This window comes from Heptranchias perlo, chromosome 15 (genome assembly GCF_035084215.1).
Source record: "Heptranchias perlo isolate sHepPer1 chromosome 15, sHepPer1.hap1, whole genome shotgun sequence".
In the NCBI taxonomy this organism is placed as follows: Eukaryota; Metazoa; Chordata; class Chondrichthyes; order Hexanchiformes; family Hexanchidae; genus Heptranchias; species Heptranchias perlo.
This window is the reverse complement of record NC_090339.1, coordinates 54,839,771-54,863,360: the sequence shown is the minus strand read 5'-3', so window position 1 is coordinate 54,863,360 and position 23,590 is coordinate 54,839,771.

The following is a 23,590-nucleotide window of genomic DNA, read 5'->3' as shown; positions in this document are numbered from 1 at the left end:
CGAAACTCCAGAGAATACAACCCCAATTTGTGTAATCTCTCCTCGTAACTTAACCCTTGAAGTCCGGGAATCATTCTAGTAAACCTACGCTGCACTCCCTCTAAGGCCAATATGTCCTTCCGAAGGTGCGGTGCCCAGACTGCTCACAGTACTCCAGGTGCGGTCTAACCAGGGTTTTGTATAGCTACAGCATAACTTCTGCCCCCTTGTACTCTAGTTCTCTAGATATAAAGGCCAGCATTCCATTTGCCTTCTTGATTATTTCCTGCACCTGTTCATGACACTTCAATGATCTATGTGCCTGAACCCCTAAGTCCCTTTGGACATCTACTGTTTTTAACTTTTTACCATTTAGAAAGTACCCTGTTCTATCCTTTTTTGATCCAAAGTGGATGACCTCACATTTGTCCACATTGAATTCCATTTGCCACAGTTTTGCCCATTCACCTAATCTATCAATATCGCTTTGTATTATTGTTTTATTCATTCTTGGGAGGTGGGTATCACAGGCAAGGCTGGCATTTATTGCCCTTGAGATGGTGGTGGTGAGCCGCCTTCTTGAATCGCTGCAGTCTGTGTGGTGAAGGTGCTCTCACAATGCTATTAGGTAGGGAGTTCCAGGATTTTGACTCAGTGACGATGAAGGAACGGCGATATATGTCCAAGTCGGGATGGTGTGTGACTTGGAGGGGAACGTGGAGGCGATGGAGGCACCTGCTGCCCTTGTCCTTCTAAGTGGTCGATGTTGTGGATTTGGGAGGTGCTGCTGAAGAAGTCTTGGTGAGTTGCTGTAGATAATACACACTGCAGCCACAGTGCACCAGTGATGGAATATAAGAACATAAGAACATAAGAAATAGGAGCAGGAGTAGGGCATACGGCCCCTCGAGCCTGCTGCACCATTCAATAAGATCATGGCTGATCTTCTATCTCCAGGAAGCAATTAGGAATATGGACTGCTTTGTCCTGGATTGTGTAGAGTGTTGTTGCAGCTGCATCCTTACAGGGGAGTATTCCATCACACTCCTTACTGGGATGTCGTCCAGGTCTTGCTGCATGCGGGCATGGACTGCTTCATTATTTGATGAATTGCGAAAGGAGCTAAGCTCTGCAATCATCAGCGAACAGCCCTACTTCTGACCTTATCCTTATGTTGGAAGGAAGGTCATTGATGAAGCAGCTGAAGATAGTTGGGCCTAGGACGCTACCCTGAGGAATTCTGCAACATTGAGTTGAGGCTGAGACAATTTGCCTCCAACAACCAGATAAGTGGCAGACACCCCACCAATAAACTGGCATGAAAACAGATACACACTCCCCCAGTAAACTATAAATCCTACCACACCCTTGTGACACCCTATCTCGGCAATCTCCAGGCCATTATCCCCTGCTGCATTCTGACCTCGGCCTTCTGTGCATCCCCCTCCCTTCCTGTGCCCCACAAGTGATGGCAGAGCTTTCAGTTGCCTTGATCCTGCATTTTGGAGCTACTTCCCTAAACCTCAGCATCTCCACCTTACTCTCCGCCTTGAAAAACCTCTTCAAGACCCAGAATGACCAAGCTTGCAGTCACCCCCTCCCAATCTCTCTTTCCCTGGCTCAGCATTCATTTTCTGTATATTTCCTTTTGTGAAGCGCCTTGGGACATTAATTATGTTAAAAGACCAGAGGTCACCGTGTGGCTCAGGTGGAGAAACTATTTGCGGAGATGCGGTAAGTGTGTTGGGGCGAGTAGGAAATGGAACCACAAGAGTTCAGTGCGACACAGGTGGACTGTGAAGAAAAGCAATAGAGGTTAATAGAGTGGACTACACGGTGTCAGAGGCAGTAGAAAGGTTAAGGAGAATGGTGAGCGATAGTGAGCTGCAGTTGCAGATACACAGGATGTCCTTGATAACTTTAACCAGGGCAAGTTCAATTCTGTGGGCACAAGTCAGCAACTGAACTGGAGGTGAGCACATGATTTGGTAGCAATAAAGCATTCAGGGACCATGGAGAGGGAGGGGACACTGGAGGTAAGGCATTAGTTAGCAAAAACAGAGGAGTTAAGGGTGCTTTTTTAAGCCGGGGGTTGCGGGGGACGTTGATAGTGGTTTTGAAAAGGATGGGATCAGTGCCAGAGGATGGGGAAAGATGGACAATGTCAGCCAGCATGGAACTGAGTAGAGGAAGATGGGTAGTCAGGAGTTGTGTTGGAACAGGGTTGAGAGAACAGGTGGCTGGGCTTCATGAAGGAAATAAACATTGACATAATCAGCTACTGGGACCAAGAAAATAACAAAATTGAAAATTGAGTCTATTTAGTTTTGAAGATATAGTACAGCTTTTTTTTGAATAATGACATATTGGGGCCGATTTAAAGTCGCCCCACCGGGCGGGAACTGAGGGGCAGTGCCCTGAAAATGGCATGGCTATACTTGCTGCCCCATTCCCACCCTCTGCACGGAAGGACCCTCATTCCAGTATGCTAATCAGGGTCCTATGATGTACGCAGGACCCTAACGCAATTGTGGACAGAGCTTGTGCACTTAGCCACCTAACCATACAAACATGGACAAGGAAACCTCCTGCTGATTACCACCTACCATCCTCCCTCAGCTGCTGAATCAGTCCTCATCCATGTTGAGCACCACTTGGAGGAAGCACTGAGGGTAGCAAGGGCACAGAATGTACTCTGGGTGGGGGACTTCAATGTCCATCATCAAGAGTGGCTCGGTAGCACCACTACTGACCGAGCTGGCCGAGTCCTGAAGGACATAGCTGCCAGACTGGGCCTGCGGCAGGTGGTGAGCGAACCAACACGAGGGAAAAACCTATTTGACCTCGTCCTCACCAATCTATCTGTCGCAGATGCATCTGTCCATGACAGTATTGGTAGGAGTGACCACCGCACAGTCCTCGTGGAGACGAAGTCACGTCTTCGCACTGAGGACACCATCCAACGTGTTATGTGGCACTATCACTGTGCCAAATGGGATAGATTCAGAACAGATCTGGCATCTCAAAACTGGGCATCCGTGAGGCGCTGTGGGTCATCAGCAGCAGCAGAATTGTATTCCAGCACAATCTGTAACCTCATGGCCGGGCATATTCCTCACTCTACCATTACCAATAAGCCAGGGGATCAACCCTGGTTCAATGAGGAGTGTAGAACAGCATGCCAGGAGCAGCACTAGGTGTACCTAAAAATGAGGTGCCAACCTGGTGAAGCTACAACACAGGACTAAACAGCGTGCTAAACAGCAGAAGCAACATGCTATAGACAGAGCTAAGCGATTCTACAACCAACGGATCAGATCAAAGCTCTGCAGTCCTGCCACATCCAGTCGTGAATGGTGGTGGACAATTAAACAACTAACGAGAGGAGTAGGTTCTGTAAACATTCCCATCCTCAATGATGGCGAAGTCCAGCACGTGAGTGCAAAAGACAAGGCTGAAGCGTTTGCAACCATCTTCAGCCAGAAGAGCCGAGTGGATGATCCATCTCGGCCTCCTCCCGATATCCCCACCATCACAGAAGCCAGTCTTCAGCCAATTCAATTCGCTCCAGGTGATATCAAAAAACGGCTGAGTGCACTGGATACAGCAAAGGCTATAGGCCCCGACAACATCCCGGCTGTAGTGCTAAAGACTTGTGCTCCAGAACTAGCTGCGCCTCTAGCCAAACTGTTCCAGTACAGCTACAACACTGGCATCTAACCAACAACGTGGAAAATTGCCCAGGTATGTCCTGTCCACAAAAAGAAGAACAAATCCAATCCGGCCAATTACCGCCCCATCAGTCTACTGTCAATCATCGGCAAAGTGATGGAAAGTGTCGTTGACAGTGCTATCAAGAGGCACTTACTCACCAATAACCTGCTCACCGATGCTCAGTTTGGGTTCCGCCAGGACCACTCAGCTCAAGACCTCATTACAGCCTTGGTCCAAACATGGAAAAAAGAGCTGAATTCCAGAGGTGAGGAGAGAGTGACTGCCCTTGACATCAAGGCAGCATTTGACCGAGTGTGGCACCAAGGAGCCCTTGTAAAATTGAAGTCAATGGGAATCGGGGGAAAACTCTCCAGTGGCTGGAGTCATACCTGGCACAAAGGAAGATGGTAGTGGTTGTTGGAGGCCAATCATCTCAGCCCCAGGACATTGCTGCAGGAGTTCCTCATGGAGTGTCCTAGGCCCAACCATCTTCAGCTGCTTCATCAATGACCTTCCCTCCATCATAAGGTCAGAAATGGGGATGTTCGCTGATGACTGCACAGTGTTCAGTTCCATTCGCAACCCCTCAGATAATGAAGCAGGCCGTGCCCGCATGCAGCAAGACCTGGACAACATCTAGGCTTGGGCTGATAAGTGGCAAGTAACATTCGCACCAGACAAGTGCCAGGCAATGACCATCTCCAACAAGAGAGAGTCTAACCACCTCCCCTTGACATTCAACGGCATTACCATCGCCGAATCCCCCACCATCAACATCCTGGGGGTCACCATTGACCAAAAACTTAACTGGACCAGCCAGATAAATACTGTGGCTACAAGAGCATGTCAGAGGCTGGGTATTCTGCGGCGAGTGACTCACCTCCTAACTCCCCAAAGCCTTTCCATCATCTACAAGGCACAAGTCAGGAGTGTGATGGAATACTCTCCACTTGCCTGGATGAGTGCAGCTCCAACAACACTCAAGAAGCTCGACACCATCCAGGACAAAGCAGCCCGCTTGATTGGCACCCCATCCACCACCCTAAGCATTCACTCCCTTCACCACCGGCGCACTGTGGCTGCAGTGTGTACCATCCACAGGATGCACTGCAGCAACTCGCCAAAGCTACTTCAACAGCACCTCCCAAACCCGCGACCTCTACCACCTAGAAGGACAAGGGCAGCAGGCACATGGGAACACCACCACCTGCACGTTCCCCTCCATGTCACACACCATCTGACTTGGAAATATATCATCGTTCCTTTATCGTCGCTGGGTCAAAATCCTGAAACTCCCTGCCTAACTGCACTGTGGGAGAACCTTCACCACACGGACTGTAGCGGTTCAAGAAGGCGGCTCACCACCACCTTCTCAAGGGCAATTAGGGATGGGCAATAAATGCCGGCCTCGCCAGCGATGCCCACATCCCATGAACAAATAAAAAAAATCCAGCAGTACTTCACGGGACCACTGCAAGCCGCTCAGAAAAAATTATGTTTTGGGTGGGAGGTGGTTGGGGGGTGGGGGGGGGGTCTTTTAAAGATTCTTTGGAGGCCAGGAGGAGCATGAATTTGTCCAGGCCCGACAACAATCTTCAAACCCGCTGCTTGACCATCCCCCATCCTGGGATTGCCTCCCCACCCCCAGGAGAAAATTTCGGGCTCGGTCCGCAAAATGGCTCCGACCTCTTCTCCCTCCTCCACGAGGAACTTCGGGTAGGCGGCGCCAGTGTTCCTCCCACTGCCCACCCTATGCCCGCTAGGGTTCCCAACCCTCTACGACTGTCCTGGAGTCTCCAGGAGTTAAAGATTAATCTCCTGGATACTGTTGCGAGCAAACCGGGGAGAAAAATCATAGGGCCATTAAAAAAACATGATGTGTTTTTCTCATTTTGTTTGAACGCTTTTGTTTATTCGTTATAAAAATTGTGGAGAATGGGAATTAAGGGCTGTTTGACTGGGTGGGGACGGTTGGCGATGGAAAGTCATGTGATAAAACCTCCAGGAATACGTCCAACCAGAGTTGGCAACCCCAAATTGCCCTTCCATTGTTAAAAGTCACCCTTAATCACAATTTATAGGTAACACTGATCAGGGCTATCTCAGGAATGTCGAACTGAACATTAGGAACGTGGAAAAGGGAGTTCATTGTAGACAGGAAGTGTTAACTACTTGAAAGTTGACCCAAAACAAACAGCCCAAGAAATCTATGAGCTTAAACTAAAATCACGAACCATGGCATTAGTCAACGTTTTGGAATGTGTGATTTAGCAATTATTCTCAGTGAAGTCACTGTAACGGATGGCAGTTTGTGGGACCAGCCAGTCACCCTAGTTCCCTGAACCCAGGGCCACAGCCGCCAACATGAGGGGAGATGACATCTCTACTACGTTCATTCTTTTGAGTTCTATTTCTACAACAGGAAAGGAGATGAGCAGGGAAGTTCTGTAAATGAACACATCTGATGGCTGTCTAGCTGACAAGGAAGGAGATAACCATCACATCAGTTAATGTGCCAGTGATGGGTTTGGTTGACTGCCCAATTAGTCATGATGAAAATGCGGCATAATGTTATTTTTTTTAAGGGCATTATGATCATCACTGCCTGCCCTTGAGGTGCCTATCATAGACCCAAGCAAAGCACAAGAGCAGTAATGAGACCCTGAGGCCCAGGAATGGCAATAATGTCAGAACAGAATGAAGTTATCATTTATATCACTAATATCTGGCACTATACACAGCATTTGTCATTTTCTGTGTTCCTTTGATGCTTTGATTTGTCCAGCAGTTTCTCGTCGAACTTTCTGGTGGCCTGTTGCCTTTCGCTTTAGTGACTGGTTGAAGTGTCCCCACGACAGCAGGTAATAGATTATTGTGCCTTGTTGTTCAGCCACCACCACCCTCCCTCCATTTCTCCCTTGCCCCAAAGGCAGCAACTCTGGCTGGGTTAAGGTTCCCCAGGTCGCCCATGTCACCATTTTGCATTCGTGAACCTAGACAATGAGGATCAGCAGGCTATTTGGCTGTGGAGGGCATCGCGACTGATCCTGATACAGTCACGAGCGGAAAGCCTGGCTGATTTTTTGTCCTTTCCTTAGACTGATGCCAATTATGGATCCTTTACTATTGCGGCTAAGTCAGCAAAGACAAGGGATTTAATCTAGTATCCTTCCAATGACTCAGTACCGCACCAAATGGTGCGTTTACCCACTGAGCCATCATGGGAGCCTTACACAAGTGTATTTAATTGGCTGAAGTATCTATAATTGATCAAATTCCCGACCCAGGTGGGATTTATTGAAGCAGTTGCATTAATTTGGCCTTGTTGGCGGTTTTAAAAAAAAGCCAACTAACAAAAAGAATGAAATTTGAAATTAATTAGTGGCAGATGGAAGAGTAACTCCTGTTACTCTGCCAGGGCTGCCGATTGTGCAGGTGCATAACCTGGACAGACTGCAGCTATGGGACCATTGGCATTTATAGAATCAATTCCCTATTTATATGATTATAACATTTAAAGTATATACGCAGTTGAAAGCCATTTGTCTGAGCTGACCAGTTAATCAGCTCCTCATGTCTTGTGTCATTATCTTAACTTCTGAGCTGAATTGGTGTTATTTGATGTTGTACCACACTGGAATTAATAGACTATTATCCAGACGATTCGCTTGTTTAAACTGGGATATTTGCTAAACTGTTCCGATGTCTGACTTTGAATAGATCTTAAAAAATAGTTCCATCAGAGGAAAATAAGAACTTGCATTGATATATCACATCTCACAAAAACATCTTAGAATCATAGAGCCCGAAATTCCGATCCCCTGGGTGCAAAATTGGACGGAACTGTTCGATGGAGGTTGGACAATGAGGCAGGGCCCAGTTCCACTGGGATTCTATCCCATTTCAGCTGGAGAGAGCGACAAACCCCCAAAGAAATGAGCAATGGGAGGCCTTCAGAGAGGACATAGTTCAGGTACAGACTAGACACATTCCCACGAGGGGGAAAGGAAGGGCATCCAAAGCTAGAGCTCCCTGGATGACTAAAGATATAGAGATTAAAATGAAACAAAAAAAAGGAGGCTTATGATAAAAGTCAGCTTCACAATTCAGTAGAGAACTGAGCTGAATACAAAAAGTACAGGGGAGGACTGAAAAATGAAATAAGAGGGGCAAAGAGGGAGTATGAGAATAGATTAGAGGGTAACATAAAAAGGAAGGGTGGGGCTGAATAGGGACCAAAAAGAAGATCTTCTTGTGGAGCCAGAGGACATGGCTGAGGTTCTAAATGAGTATTTTGTATCTGTCTTCACTAAAGAAGAGGATGCTGCCAATGTCACAGTAAAGGAGGAGGTAGTAGAGAGATTGGATAGGATAAAAATAGATAAAGAGCAGGTACTTAAAAAGTTGGCAGCGCTCAAAGTAGAAAAGTCACCCGGTCCGGACAGGATGCATCCTAGGCTGCTGAGGGAAGTACTGGTGGAAGTTGAGGAGGCTCTGGCCGCAACCTTCCAATCCTGCTTAGATATGGGAGTGGTACCAGAGGACTGGAGGATTGCAAATGTTCAAGAAAAGGGAGATGGATAAACCAGGCAACTACAGGCCAGTCAGCCTAACGTCGGTGGTGGGGAAACTTTTAGATACAATAATCCGAGACAAAATTAATCGGCACTTGGAAAAATATGGGCTAATAAATGAAAGTCAGCACGGATTTGTTAAAGGCAAATCGTGTTCGACAACTTGATTGAGTTCTTTGATTAAGTCATGAAGAGGGTTGATGAGGGTAGTGCGGTTGATGTTGTGTATATGGACTTTCAAAAGGCGTTTGATAAAGTACCACATAATAGACTTGTTAGCAAAATTAAAACCCATGGAATTAAAGGGACAGTGGCAGCGTGGATACAGAATTGGATAAGGGACAGAAAGCAGAGAGTAGAGGTGAACAGTTGTTTTTCAGACTGGAAGGAAGTGTGCAGTGGCGTCCACCAGGGGTCAATGTTGGGACCACTGCTTTTTTTGATATATATTGATGACCTGGACTTGGGTATACATGGCACAATTTCAAAGTTTGCACATGACACAAAACTCGGAAATGTAGTAAACAGTGAAGAGGATAGTAACAGACTTCAGGAGGATGTGGACAGACTGGTGAAATGGGTAGACACATGGCAGATGAAATTTAACGCAGAGAAGTGTGAAGCGATTCATTTTTGTTGGAAGAATGAGGAGAGGCAATATAAACTAAATGGTACAATTTTAACGGGGCTGCAGGAACAGAGACCTGGGGGTATATGTATACAAGTCTTTGAAGGTGGCAGGACAAGTTGAGAAGGCTGTTAAAAAGGCATATGGGATCCTTGTCTTTATAAATAGAGGCATAGAGTACAAAAGCAAGGAAGTTTTGCTAAACCTTGCCAGGCTATGGGAAAAGAGCAGGGGAGTGGGACTAATTGGATAGCTCTTTCAAAGAGCCAGCACAAGCACGATGGGCCGAATGGCCTCCTTCTGTGCTGTATCATTCTCTGATTCTATGAAGTATTTGAATGCAGGAGATGCACAGGCAGATGACTCACCTTAAGGAGAATTTGGGCTGGAATTTAAATGGGCCAGAAACCCGGCAGACCTGAGTTCTGCCCCAAATTTGAGCCTGTGGCAGCTTTCTGAAAGAGCTATCCAGAAAGAAAGAGAAATAAATTGCACTTATATAGTGCCTTTCATGACCTCAGGGCGACCTCATTACAGCCAATGAAGTACTTTTGAAGAGTAGTCACTGTTATAATGTGGGAAACGCGGCAGCCAATTTGCACACAGCAAGATCCCACAAACAGCAATGTGATAATAACCAGGTAATCTGTTTTTAGTGATGTTGGTTGAGGGATAAATATTGGCCAGGACACCAGGGAGAACTCCCCTGCTCTACCTTCAAAATAGTGCCATGAGACGTCAAAATCAGCATATCCTCCACGTCATAGTGCAGTGCTGTGTAATTTCTGTGTCTAATAATAGAACTATTTAGTCAACAGAAGCTTTAAAAAAAAAAGTCCTTTTCAGAAGGGCTTCGACCGTGCAGCACGTTGCAATAAGAATTTGGCTCTTTTTTTCCTTCGTTGCTTTCAGTTTTTGATTTTATATTGCAAAGGGCCGCATGGTGAAAAATGAAACCATGCCAACGGGCTGTCAGTAATGACGGTGCACATTGCAAATGGAAGCACACAGTGGAACATTCAAAGTCTGTGTTTGCCATGGAGGGCTGGATGGGAATAATGGGTGGGAACCCAGTACAGCATTGAGCTGATGTTGGAACAATGAATGACTCATTCACTAGGCCAAGTATTTTAAAGATTCATCACACGTTATACAAGTGCTGGGGAAATCGTCAACTTCTAATCAAACAAAAATTCACTAAATGAAATCAGCAAAAGTGCTTCTTTATTTCATGACAATTAGTGATTATTCTTGATTAACCCTTTGCACGCAGTTCAATAAAGGAGCCTAGGCATTTGGGACCCCGGGAGGGGGGTTCCAGTGTAGTTTTGACAGGATGCCGCAATGTGGGGTGAGAACCAGGAGTCGCGTGGTTTATCGCTCCATTTAAGTTAGGTTTAAAATCCCACCCCACCTGCCGGTAGCGGTTTGGAGGCACGTCTCTCTCTGGGGGTGTTCCCAGGCAAACTGGAGAGTTCACCCCAGCTCGCTCCCTTCTTACACCCAGGAGTTCCCGTGCCCGTATAGAGCAGGTTTGGGTTCTGTCAGGGCCTCCTGAAGGCCCTAATGCTGAAGACCTCAAAGAGGTATCAACCGTTCCCAACGGGATAGATTACCTAATCCCTGCTCCTCCTCTGTTCCTTGCAGGGGAGAAAGGTTTTCATTTTGCCTTTTTGTCTTTGGCCCGATTAAGGCCTCAGGCTCTCCCACTTGAGCACTCAGGTGCCACACCAAATTTCTGGCAGCACAGTCTCTGTTGCGATTATTCAGATGACCCCTGAACAGGTTCGTAGAATTTCTAGGCTCAGTTTTCAGTGGAGCGAATATATCTTTTTATTTCCCAATTGAAAATCTTTTTCCGTCGAGATCAAAGCATTACTGATGGGCTGAAGGAAGTTAGGTGCTGGGTTGATCTGAATTTGTTTAAAAGGCAGAGTTTCTTTAAAAACAAGTGATTGGAAAACTATATTTGTTGATACGTGGCACAGTGCTGTAGATCACGTCAAAAACATCACAACCTTACTTTTTGTGTCACGGTATTGTCATGGGAATGATACAAGACTCTTTGCCCTTCACAAGCACTTCCTCATGAAGAAAGCGTTCCTTTAAAGTTCTAAGGATTTGAATTTCCTCTCCCAGACTGGCGCAATGTCCCCTTATGGCAGAGAGCGACAAATTTCCAGCCTTGGGTCTTTGGCACAGATTCGTCGCCCTCCCTCACCCATCACAGGTAATCATGATGTGGAGATGCCGGTGATGGACTGGGGTTGACAATTGTAAACAATTTTACAACACCAAGTTATAGTCCAGCAATTTTATTTTAAATTCACAAGCTTTCGGAGATTTTCTCCTTCCTCAGGCAAATGTTTCAAGGGCTCCTTGAAGCCTACGCATTTATACATATAGAACAATACATGGTGTTTACAGACTGCCCCTGCAACTGCCCGTTGCCAAGGCAATCACCGTGTTCAGACAGAGAGGTGTCACCTGCAGAACCCCCGAATACACATTCAACAAAAAAACAAACAGGGAAAAAAAACAGAGAAAAAAAACACAGAGAGAGGCAGAAACATCCGGAAGGCAGAGAGAGCCAGCAAATGACCCATTATATTAAAAACAGATAACATTTGTTCGCTGGTGGGGTAACGTGTAGCGTGACATGAACCCAAGATCCCGGTTGAGGCCGTCCTCATGGGTGCGGAACTTGGCTATCAATTTCTGCTCGACGATTTTGCGTTGTCGTGTGTCTCGAAGGCCGCCTTGGAGTACGCTTACCCGAAGGTCGGTGGATGAATGTCCATGACTGCTGAAGTGTTCCCCGACTGGGAGGGAACCCTCCTGTTTGGCGATTGTTGCGCGGTGTCCGTTCATCCGTTGTCGCAGCGTCTGCATGGTCTCGCCAATGTACCATGCTCTGGGGCATCCTTTCCTGCAACGTATGAGGTAGACAACGTTGGCCGAGTCACAGGAGTATGAACCATGCACCTGGTGGGTGGTGTCCTCTCGTGTGATGGTGGTATCTGTGTCGATGATCTGGCATGTCTTGCAGAGGTTACCGTGGCAGGGTTGTGTGGCGTCGTGGACGCTGTTCATTTTCTTTCTATGGACCCACGGCAAGGAATCACTAAAGAGACTACACGATAACATCAACAAGTTCCATCCCACCATCAAGCTCACCATGGACTACTCCTCAGAATCAGTTTCTTTCTTGGACACACGAATCTCCATCAAAGACGGGCACCTCAGCACCTCACTCTACCGCAAGCCCACGGACAACCTCACGATGCTCCACTTTTCCAGCTTCCACCCTAACCACGTCAAAGAGGCCATCCCCTATGGACAGGCCCTGCGAATACACAGGGTCTGCTCAGACGAGGAGGAACGCGATGGACACCTACAGACGCTGAAAGACGCCCTAGTAAGAACGGGATATGACGCTCGACTCATCGATCGACAGTTCCGACGGGCCACAGCAAAAAATCGCATAGACCTCCTCAGGAGACTAACACGGGACGCAACCAACAGAGTACCCTTTGTCGTCCAGTACTTCCCCGGAGCGGAGAAACTACGCCATGTTCTCCGCAGCCTTCAACATGTCATCAATGAGGACAAACACCTCGCTATGGCCATCCCCACACCTCCACTACTCGCCTTTAAACAGCCACCCAACCTCAAACAGACCATCGTTCGCAGCAAATTACCTAGCTTTCAAGAGAACAGCGTCCACGACGCCACACAACCCTGCCACGGTAACCTCTGCAAGACATGCCAGATCATCGACACAGATACCACCATCACATGAGAGGACACCACCCACCAGGTGCATGGTTCATACTCCTGTGACTCGGCCAACGTTGTCTACCTCATACGTTGCAGGAAAGGATGCCCCAGAGCATGGTACATTGGCGAGACCATGCAGACGCTGCGACAACGGATGAACGGACACCGCGCAACAATCGCCAAACAGGAGGGTTCCCTCCCAGTCGGGGAACACTTCAGCAGTCATGGACATTCATCCACCGACCTTCGGGTAAGCGTACTCCAAGGCGGCCTTCGAGACACACGACAACGCAAAATCGTCGAGCAGAAATTGATAGCCAAGTTCCGCACCCATGAGGACGGCCTCAACCGGGATCTTGGGTTCATGTCACGCTACACGTTACCCCACCAGCGAACAAATGTTATCTGTTTTTAATATAATGGGTCATTTGCTGGCTCTCTCTGCCTTCCGGATGTTTCTGCCTCTCTCTGTGTTTTTTTTCTCTGTTTTTTTTTCCCTGTTTGTTTTTTTGTTGAATGTGTATTCGGGGGTTCTGCAGGTGACACCTCTCTGTCTGAACACGGTGATTGCCTTGGCAACGGGCAGTTGCAGGGGCAGTCTGTAAACACCATGTATTGTTCTATATGTATAAATGCGTAGGCTTCAAGGAGCCCTTGAAACATTTGCCTGAGGAAGGAGAAAATCTCCGAAAGCTTGTGAATTTAAAATAAAATTGCTGGACTATAACTTGGTGTTGTAAAATTGTTTACAATCATCACAGGTAAGGCCTACACTGGTTGACCTCACCCACGCGGCCATTATTCATGCCTGAATCTGGACACCGCGTGGTGGTTGGCTATTTGACTGCATGGGGCATCACATCCAAGGCCAATCCTGCCCTCACCTAACATCCACACACTTACAGTTCCAGCGAGGGTCAGGATGCTCACCTAAGCGTGGCAAAGTAAATTAGGGCATCAAAGCCCCAGGGTGATCTGCTGTGGAGATGATAGGCCTGTTTCATGCCCCCCGCAACATTCCTTGCAGTGAGCCTCCGTCTGTTTCTGTTGCTTCCTTTCCTAAATGCAAAGGTATATCACCAACTGCTAAAGATCTAGACTGTGAAGGGCAGAACACAGCATGGCAGATCACCATGCATAAGTATCAAGAGAACCTGGAATCAAAAGATTTTTCAGGCCGATTTTAAGATCTCGACAGACTGTGAAAGGAGGTGACCACATCAATGAGATCCTCTTGCTTCCATCTTGTTGAAATTGCATCAAGTTACCCTGACCTAATGAGCATAGATTTATTTAAGTAACAAAATCAATCCTCTGTCACTGTACTGTTTTTTAATGGGTTTGTGCAAGCAGTGAATCATTGCAGTTTAGCCTTTATCATTGCAAGTACATTTATACAGGCACTGATTCCGCTGGATTGGTTCAATATTGAAAATTATACACTAATAAAATATGTATGGTTGTTTGATTTCTAATTTTGATTTCACTTCGCTCCTTCTGTATTCATGTCATGTTTGTACTCGGGTGAACGATAATGGAAGCTTGTATGAAATGGTGCCACCAGCTTCCAATGAGCGGAGTTAGCATAAACCATGCGCTCTTAAACAGACCCTCTCCCCTTGCTCAGGAAAGTGTAAAATCTGCAGCGCTGTGGATATGCAATCCATTTTGATGAGAGCAAGTCATGCGGGGACTTTCTACCTAAATGTCTTTCTGTTCTCCAGAACTCCCTGTGGACTTGTGCAATTTTCCCTGCTTGTCAGTTTATCAAAAGGCCCAGAGCATTGGGTTTCAGCTTCAGATTGTCAAGTCTGATCCCTGTTTCCTTTGAAAGTCCAGCATTCTGACCTCGTCACTGAAGTTCATAATATCACAGAGCAGGCTCTGGAGAGTCTGTCTCTCTGTCTGACTGTCTGGCGACTTCCAGCGCTGCCTTTCCTGGTTTGATGGGCGCGTTTTTGATTGTTGCTACATATAAAAAAAAATTATCCAATTCCTTGTCGCTGACCCAAATCATTTCCCGTTTGATGCTATACAGTAAACTATTTTGCTTTTTTTGACAGTTCAAATCAGGTTTCTAGCAGCACTGTGGCATTTAATGGCTTGAATTTAATACAGGGTGCATATGGCTGCCAATGGTATGCTTACACCAGGTGCAGGAATATGCCCCAAGCTATTTTCCATTGAGTAGTTGGTGCTTTTTTTATACCAAGTAAGTCTGGGAAGCACAAAGGAGTCTGCAGATAATATTTTTCCCACCTAAACAGACTTATAAAATGCTTTTTTTTCCTTCTTTCTATTTTGGAAAGTTCCACACAAACTAACTGCTTAGTACGACTCGAGGAATAAATATACTCGGAAATTTGTGTCTCGAAATATATATAGCGATATATAAATGAGATCCAGAATGTTTGGAGTAAGGGAATAATAAAAAATAGGAAGCTCACTGAACTGAGTAGCTTTTTTCTTCACTTTTCTCATGAAGGGCTCTGTTGAGGAACCCCATTTTCTGTCTGTATTAGATTCAAGTAATGTGGTAATTAAAGGCAGATTGTCCCGGTTTGGCGAGGGCAAGAGAGCCCAGGAGAGTTTAGGTCTATTTTCAATCTAGTGGTAGCCGTGGCTCAGTCAATAGCACACTCGCCTCAGAAGGTTGTAGGTTCAAGTCCCACTCCAGGGACTTAAGCACATAATCTAAGCTGACACTCTAAGCAATGCTGAGGGAGTGCTGCACTGTCAGAAGTGCGTTCTTTCGAACGAGAAGTTAATGTGAGGCCCCAGCTGCCTTCTCAGGTGGATGTAAGAGATCCCATGGCAGTATTGGAAGAAGAGCAGGGGGGTTCTCCCTGGTGTACTGGCCAATATTTATCCCTCAGCCAATACCGCTAAAACAGATGATCTGGTCATTTATCACATTGTTGTTTGTAGGACTTTGCTGTGTGCAAATTGGCTGACGCATTCGATACATTACAACAGTGACTACACTTCAAAAGTTCTTCATTGGCTGTAAAGCCATTTGGGATGTCCTGAGGTCGTGAAAGGCGCTATATAAATGCAAGTTCTTTCTTTTTCAATCATGAGGCATCGTGTGCAGTGACGCAACGATGTTCTCGTGACGTGAATGTTGTTGGGTTGTGTGTTTTTTTTTTGTGGAGTTTTGCTTGAAGCTGGCGTACTTGGTCACAGCTTTTGTCCCTTCCGCCAGGTGTGTTTTGGCCAGCTTCCCCGGACAGCGGCAGCAGGCGCACGGTGGGTCTGAATCTCCCGGGAGCTGATGGTGTGGCCCTTTGTCATAATGGGCTTGGAAATATCAATCACAAAGAAGTTCATGATGCTCATGGCCTTGGAGGAGATGCCGGTGTCTGGGTGAACCTGTTTTGTTAGATGTAGATGGAGCAACTCTCCTTCCTAGACATTCTCCGCTTCTTGCTGCCCTTTGCTGTGACTTTATTCACAGTTTTATCGCGCCCTTCTTGGCTGCTGATTTCTCCTCAGACATTCTCAAAACTCAAATTGTGCGTTTGTAAACAAGCAGCGACTGCTTCCCCAATCATACAGATTGGTATAAGCAGACGAGTTCATGTCAGAAAGGTAGCAAACTTCTTGAGTGTGTTCAGGACAGCTTCCTGCAACAATATGTCCTAGAACCAACATGGGGGCAGGCCATATTAGTTTTAATAATGAGTAATGAGCCAGATTTAGTTAACAGCCTAACAGTGCGTGAACATTTATCTAACAGTGATCATAATATAATCGAGTTCAGCGTTGTGTTTGAAAGGGAGAAATCCGTATCAGCTACTAAGATTCTAAATTTAGGTAAGGCCGACTTCAATGGGATGAGACAGAGGCTGTCCACAGTAAACTGGACAACTCTATTAATGGGTAAATCAACAGAAGATCGGTGGAAGGTGTTCAAAAAATAATTTAACATGATACAGAACCAGTTTATACCCCTAAGGGACAAGAGCTCTACTTGCCAAAAAAAAAAGACAACATAAAACTAAAAGAGAAAGAAAAAGCATACAAAAATCCTGGCAACTGGGAAAGATACAAAGAACAGCAAAGGGTGACAAAACAGATAGTAAGAGTTACAAAAAGGGAGTATGAAAAGAAACTTGCATGCGATATCAAAATTCACACAAAAATTTTTTACAATTATATTAGGAAAAAGAGGGTGTTCGAGAGAATTGTGGGCCCCTTAAAAACTGAAAATGGTGATATTGTAAATGAAAATAAGTAAATAGCAGACATGTTAAATAATTACTTTTCACCAGTATTTAGAGTAGAGGAAGAGGATAGCAACCCGGACACCCCATGGAAATTAAATTTGAATCAGGGACGGGGTCTCACCATAATTAACGTAAGCAAATTAACAGTAATGAAGAAAATAATGGCACTAAAGAGTGACAAATGCCTAGGACCAGATGGTTTCCAGCCAAAGGTTTTAAAGGAAGGAGGTGAGAACATTGCAGATGCCCTAACTATGGTCTTCCAAAGGTCTCTTGATTCAGGAACCATTTCTTTAGATTGGAAAATTGCACATGTCACTCCACTATTTAAGAAAGGTGAGAGAGGGAAACCAGGGAATTATGGACCAGTTAGCCTAATGTCTGTTGTCGGGAAATTACTGCAGTCTATAATTAAGGATAGAGTGACTGAACACCTTGAAAATTTTCAGCTGATAAGAAAGAGCCAGCATGGATTTGTAAAGGGTGGGTCATGCCTGATGTACCTGATTGAATTTTTTGAAGAGGTGACTAAAATAGTTGACAGGGGAATGTCTATGGATGTTATTTATATAGACTTCCAGAAGGCATTCGATAAAGTCCTTCATAAGAGACTGTTGGCTAAAGGTGAAGCTTATGGAATTGAGGGCAAATTATTGATAAGGAAATTGGCTGAGCGGCAGGAGACAGAGAGTAGGGATGATGGGCAAGTACTCAAATTGGCAGGATGTGACTAGTGATGTCCCACAAGGATCTGTGTTAGGGCCTTAACTATTCACTGTATTTATTAACAACTTAGATAACGGGATAGAGAGCCACATATCCAAGTTTGCCCATTACACAAAGGTAGGCAGCATTATAAGCAGTGTAGATGGAAGCATAAAATGACAGAGAGATATTAATAGATTAAGTGAATGGGCAAAGCTGTGGCAAATGGATTTCAATGTAGGCAAGTATGAGGTCATCCACTTTGGACCTAAAAAGGTTAGATCAGAGTACTTTCTAAATGGTGAAAAGCTCAAAAAAGTGGAGGTCCAAAGAGACTTAGGGGGTCCATGTACATAGATCATTAAAATGTCATGGACAGGTACACAAAATAATCAAAAAGGCTAATGGCCTTTATATCTAGATGACTAGAATACATGGAGGTAGAAGTTATGTTGCAGCTATACAAAGCCCTGGTTAGACCACACCTGGAGTATTGAGTTCAGTTCTGGGCACCACACCTTAGGAAGGATGTATTGGCCTTGGAGGGAGTGCAGCGTAGATTTACTAGAATGATACCCAGACTCCAAGGGTTAAATTATGAGGAGAGATTACACAAACTAGGGTTGTATTCCCTGGAATTTAGAAGATTAAGGGATGATTTGATCAAAGTTTTCAAGCTATTAAGGGGAACTGATAGGATAGATAGAGAGAAACTATTTCTGCTGGTTGGGGAGTCTAGGACTAGGGGACATAGCCCAAAAATTAGAGCCAGGACTTTCAGGAGTGAAGTTAAGAAACACTTCTACACGCAAAGGGTGGTAGAAGTTTGGAACTCTCTTCCGCAAATGGTAGTTGATGCTAGTTCAATTGTTAATTTTAAATCTGAGATTGATAGATTTTTGTTAACCAAAGGTATTAAGGAATATGGGGCTAAGGTGGGTATATGGAGTTAGGTCACAGATCAGCCATGATCTCTTTGAATGGCGGAACAGGCTCGAGGGGCTAAATGGCCTACTCCTGTTCCTATGTTCCTATTTTCAAAGTGAAAGTGTGAAAATGTGAGAATAAGTCATGTTGTGCCACTGCTGTACACCTTCTAGCATCTGGTTGGGAATATAGGAACAGGAGTAGGCCATTCAGCTCCTTGAGCCTGTTCCACCATTCAATTAGATCATGGCTGATCTGTATCTCAACTCCATTTACCCACCTTGGTTCCATAACCCTTAATACCTTTGCCTAACAAAAATCTATCAATCTCAGTTTTGAAATTTTCAATTGAACCCCAGCCTCAACAGCTTTTTGGGGGACAGAGTTCCAGATTTCCACTACCCTTTGTGCAGAGAAGTGCTTCCTGGCATCACCCCTGAAAGGCCTGGCTCTAATTTTAATGTTATGCCTCCCCCCCCCCCCCCCCCACTGTTCTGGACTCCCCCATCTGAGGAAATAATTTCTCTCTATCTACCCTATTGAATCCTTTAATCATCTTAAACACTTCGAACAGATCACCTCTTAATCTTCTAAACTCAAGGGAATTCAAGCCTAGTCTATGCAACCTGTCCTCATAATTTAACCCTTTTAGCCCCGGTATCATTCTGGTGATTCTGGTTACAAAACAGCATTGGCAGAGGCAGTTTATCCACTTGCCCTCTCAGTCAGATACAGGGAAAAGTTGTTGCAAGGTGACAAGAATAAATTATGTACAAGGGAAAAACAAGGTCAGGCTAAGTTGACCCAAACACAGAAATAAAGAATTAACTTATCCTTCTATGTAAAATTATCCTTTTGTGGCAGTGGGAGCTGTTTGGGACATTGCGTTGCATCTTCCACACAGGGACACGCATATCAACCGTGGGGAGCATCACATCCTTTGCAGTAGGTTTTGTAACACAGAGTTTCCCAGTAACCAACATGATATGTATGAAGTGGAATTTTGGAGCAGTAGAGTGTTCCAGGAACAATGGCTGACCCCAAAAAGACAAAGATGCCTATTCACATATTGTGAGAGGTTCAGGGTTATACACATGTAAAAGAAAGAACGTGAATTTATATAATGCCTCTCATGATCTCAGGACATCCCAAAGTGTTTTACAGCCAACAAAGTACTTGTGAAGTGTAGTCACTGTTGTAATGTAGGAAACGCGGCAGCCAATTTGCACACAGCAAGCTCCCACAAACAACAATGTGATAATGACCAGATCATCTGTTTTTTTAGCGATGCTGGTTGAGGGATAAAAATTGGCCAGGACACCGGGGAGAACTCCCCTACTTATCTTCGAAATAGTGTCCGTGGGATCTTTTACGTCCGCCCGAGAGGGCAGATGGGGCCTCGGTTTAACGTCTACAAAAATAATGATGACTGCTAGTGAATTGCAAGATGCTTATACACCTGAGAGGATATTAATAATGTCTTAAACCAGGAGACAGCACACTGTTGCAAAGAGTTACTCTGACAACAGTTTTGCAGCTAACCGCTGGCATGAAGTTTATTCAAATTGGAATAAACTATTGACCGTCTGGTAGAATAAAATAACAGACTCCATCAGGTGACTTACTGATTTAATCCCTATAAAGGGAGATTGAGAGTTCTATGATATGCAGCAAGTTACTGTTCTGTTTCAACTCCTGACAGGATCGGATTTGCAAGTTACTCATTCAGTGGGCCATGAATAAGGATTTCCTGGTCATGTCTTCTCATCAGCAGCCTTGAAAACCGCTAATGGGTATCGAAATGTGGCACAATGTCAGCCTGTTACTAAAGAGCAATCGTGCCATCCTCCTTGACATTCATGCTGTCTGACGGTGACAGATTAGTATCGACATTAAACAACAAAACTATACCTTACACTATCACGTTTCACTGGCCTTCACAATCTGATGTCTCAGCCCATAAGTTGTTGCACAATTCCTGGCTTTCTCGTGTAACCGTTTACACGCAGCCCCACCACTCTGAGAGTGGCTGCTGCTTCACAATATGAAAACCAAATATAAGCCTGCAGTGGCCCACTAACTAAAAAGTTTTAAAAGAGCATTTATCAATCATTTTAAGACCGATGTCCTCTGCGTTTATAATAACTTCACTTCTGAACGCCTCAAAGATGTTAAGCGAAGAGTTTAACTATCTGAGCATGCATTGTTTTGTGTGATTTCCTTCTCATTTTCCGGCTAGCCTTAACTCCTGTAAGGATACATGCAGCCACAGAGAGCGTGGCTCCAGTCAATGCCCAATCCCTACGCGCTCGCATAATGTTTTAATTACAAGTGTGATTTCCAAACATCAGACGGCATTCTTCCTGGAAAAGGATATTACAGTCCCAGTACCTCAAACATCTGTTGACTCATGAGAAATCCATAAGCCAGCGTGCTCCGAAGTAAAAAAACAATGAAGGCAGGACACAGCACCTCAAGCAGGCTACCCGGAGGCACTGCAACCAACTCAAGCAACTTTCCCAGCCACAGAACAAGAGTGGCTGCCGGAGCTAAGAATAGACACGCTAAATTCTACTTGTGTTCCGCCTTTCAAGAGAATGTATTCCCAGTTTTAGCACACAAAGTACACCTGCTGTTGCATTTTAAAATTGTATTCGAACAGTATCTCTACTATTAGGATTATGAAATAGTACTAAAAAAGAAAGAATTTGCATTTATATAGTGGCTTTTACGACCTTGGGACATCCCATAGCACTTTACTTTTGAAGTGTAGTGACTGTTGTAATGTAGGAAACGTGGCAGCCAATTTGCAGACAGCAAGATTCCACAAACAGCAATGTGATAATGACCAGATCATGTGTTTTTTTTAATGATGTTGGTTGAGGGATTAATATTAGCCAGGACAATGGGGAGAACTCCCCTGCTTTTCTTTGAAATAGTGCCATTGGATCATTTACGCCCACCTGAGAGGGCAGATGGGGCCTTGGTTTAATATCTCATCTGAAAGACGGCACCCCTTCAGCGAAAGATCAGCGGGAAACGCTGGTGGAAACACATCAATGGTCATTCATGCCGTTTCACCGGAGATTCTGCCGATCTTCCGCCAAAGTTGCGGAAATTCTATCTTTACAGGTCTGCTATCTTCTGTTGTTAAAAAGTTTCTTCAAACATTCCAGATAGCTGCCCTAATATTTTATATATGCGCACAAAACAACATTAGTACATGTCTGTCTACTCTGCAACCAAGGACCTCCAGGCTTTCCTCTTTGTACAAAGACAGATTTTATCCATTCAGTACCATTGAAGGTGTATCAGTGGGTCAGCATTTTGGTGGTAGTGATCATAATTCAGTTAGATATGGCGTAGTTATGGAAAAGGACAGAGAAAGAACAGGAGTAAAAGTTCTAAATTGGGAAAGGCCAATTTTACTAAGCTGAGAAGTGACTTAGCAAAAGTGGACTGGAAACAGCTACTTGAAGGTAAATCAGTGTCAGAGTAGTGGGAGGCATTCAAGGGGTTCAGAGTAAACATGTTCCCACAAAGAAAATGGGTGGGACTACCAAATCTAGAGCCCCCTGGATGACAAGGAACATACAGGGTAAGATAAGGCAAAAAAGGGAAGCTTATGTTAGACACCAAGAGCTCAATACTGCAGAAAGCCTAGAGGAGTATAGAAAGTGCAAGGGTGAAACTAAAAAGGAAATTAGGAAAGCAAAGAGAGGGCATGAAAAAATACTGGCAAGTAAAATTAAGGAAAACCCAAAAATGTTTTATAAATACATAAAAAGCAATAGGATAACTAAGGAAAGAGTAGGGCCTATTAGAGACCAAAAATGTAACCTGTGTGTGGAGGCGGAAGATGTGGGTATGGTTCTTAATGAATACTTTGCGTCTGTCTTCATAAAAGAGGGGGACGATGCAGAGATTGTAGTTATGGAGGAGGAGTGTTAAATATTGGATGGGATAAACATACTGAGGGAGGAAATATTAAAGGCATTAGCATCTTTGGAAGTAGATAAATCGCCAGGCCCAGATGAAATGTATCCCAGACTGCTAAGAGAAGCAAGGGAGGAAATAACGGAGGCTCTGGCCTTCATTTTCCAATCCTCCCTGGCTACAAGCGCAGTGCCAGAGGATTGGTGGACCACTAACGTTATACTGTTGTTTAAAAAGAGAGAAAGAGATAGACCGAGTAATTATAGGCCAGTCAGTCTAACCTTGGTGGAGGGCAAATTTTTGGAATCGATTCTGAGGGACAGCATAAATTGTCATTTAGAAAGGCAAGGGTTAATCAAGGACAGTCAGTATGGATTTGTTAAGGGAAGGTCGTGTCTGACTAACTTGATTGAATTTTTTGAGCAGGAAACAAGGAGGGACGATGAAAGTAACACATTTGATGTAGTGTACATTTTAGCAAGGCTTTTGACAAGGTCCCACATGGCAGACTGGTCAAAAAAGTAAAAGCCCATGGGATCCAAGGGAAAGTGGCTAGTTGGATCCAAAATTGGCTCAATGGCAGGAAGCAAAGGGTAATGGTTGACAGGTGTTTTTGTGACTGGAAGGCTGTTTCCAGTGGGATCCCACAAGGCTCAGAACTAGGTCCCTTGCTTTTTGTGGTATATATTAATGATTTGGACTTGAATGTAGGGGGCTTGATCAAGAAGTTTACAGATGATACAAAAATTGGCCATGTGGTTGATAGTGAGGAGGAAAGCTGTAGACTGCAGGAAGATATCAATGGACTGGTCAGGTGGGCAGAAAAGTGGCAAATGGAATTCAATCCAGAGAAGTGTGAGGTAATGCATTTGGGGAGGGCAAACAAGGCAAGGGAGTACACAATAAATGGGAGGATACTGAGAGGTGTAGAGGAACAAAGGGACCTTGGAGTGCATGTCCACAGATCCCTGAAGGTAGCAGGACAGGTGGATAAGGTGGTTAAAAAGGCATATGGGATACTTTCCTTTATTAGCCGAGGCATAGAATATACGAGTAGGGAGGTTATGTTAGAACTGTATAAAACATTGGTTAGGCCACAGCTTGAGTACTGCGTACAG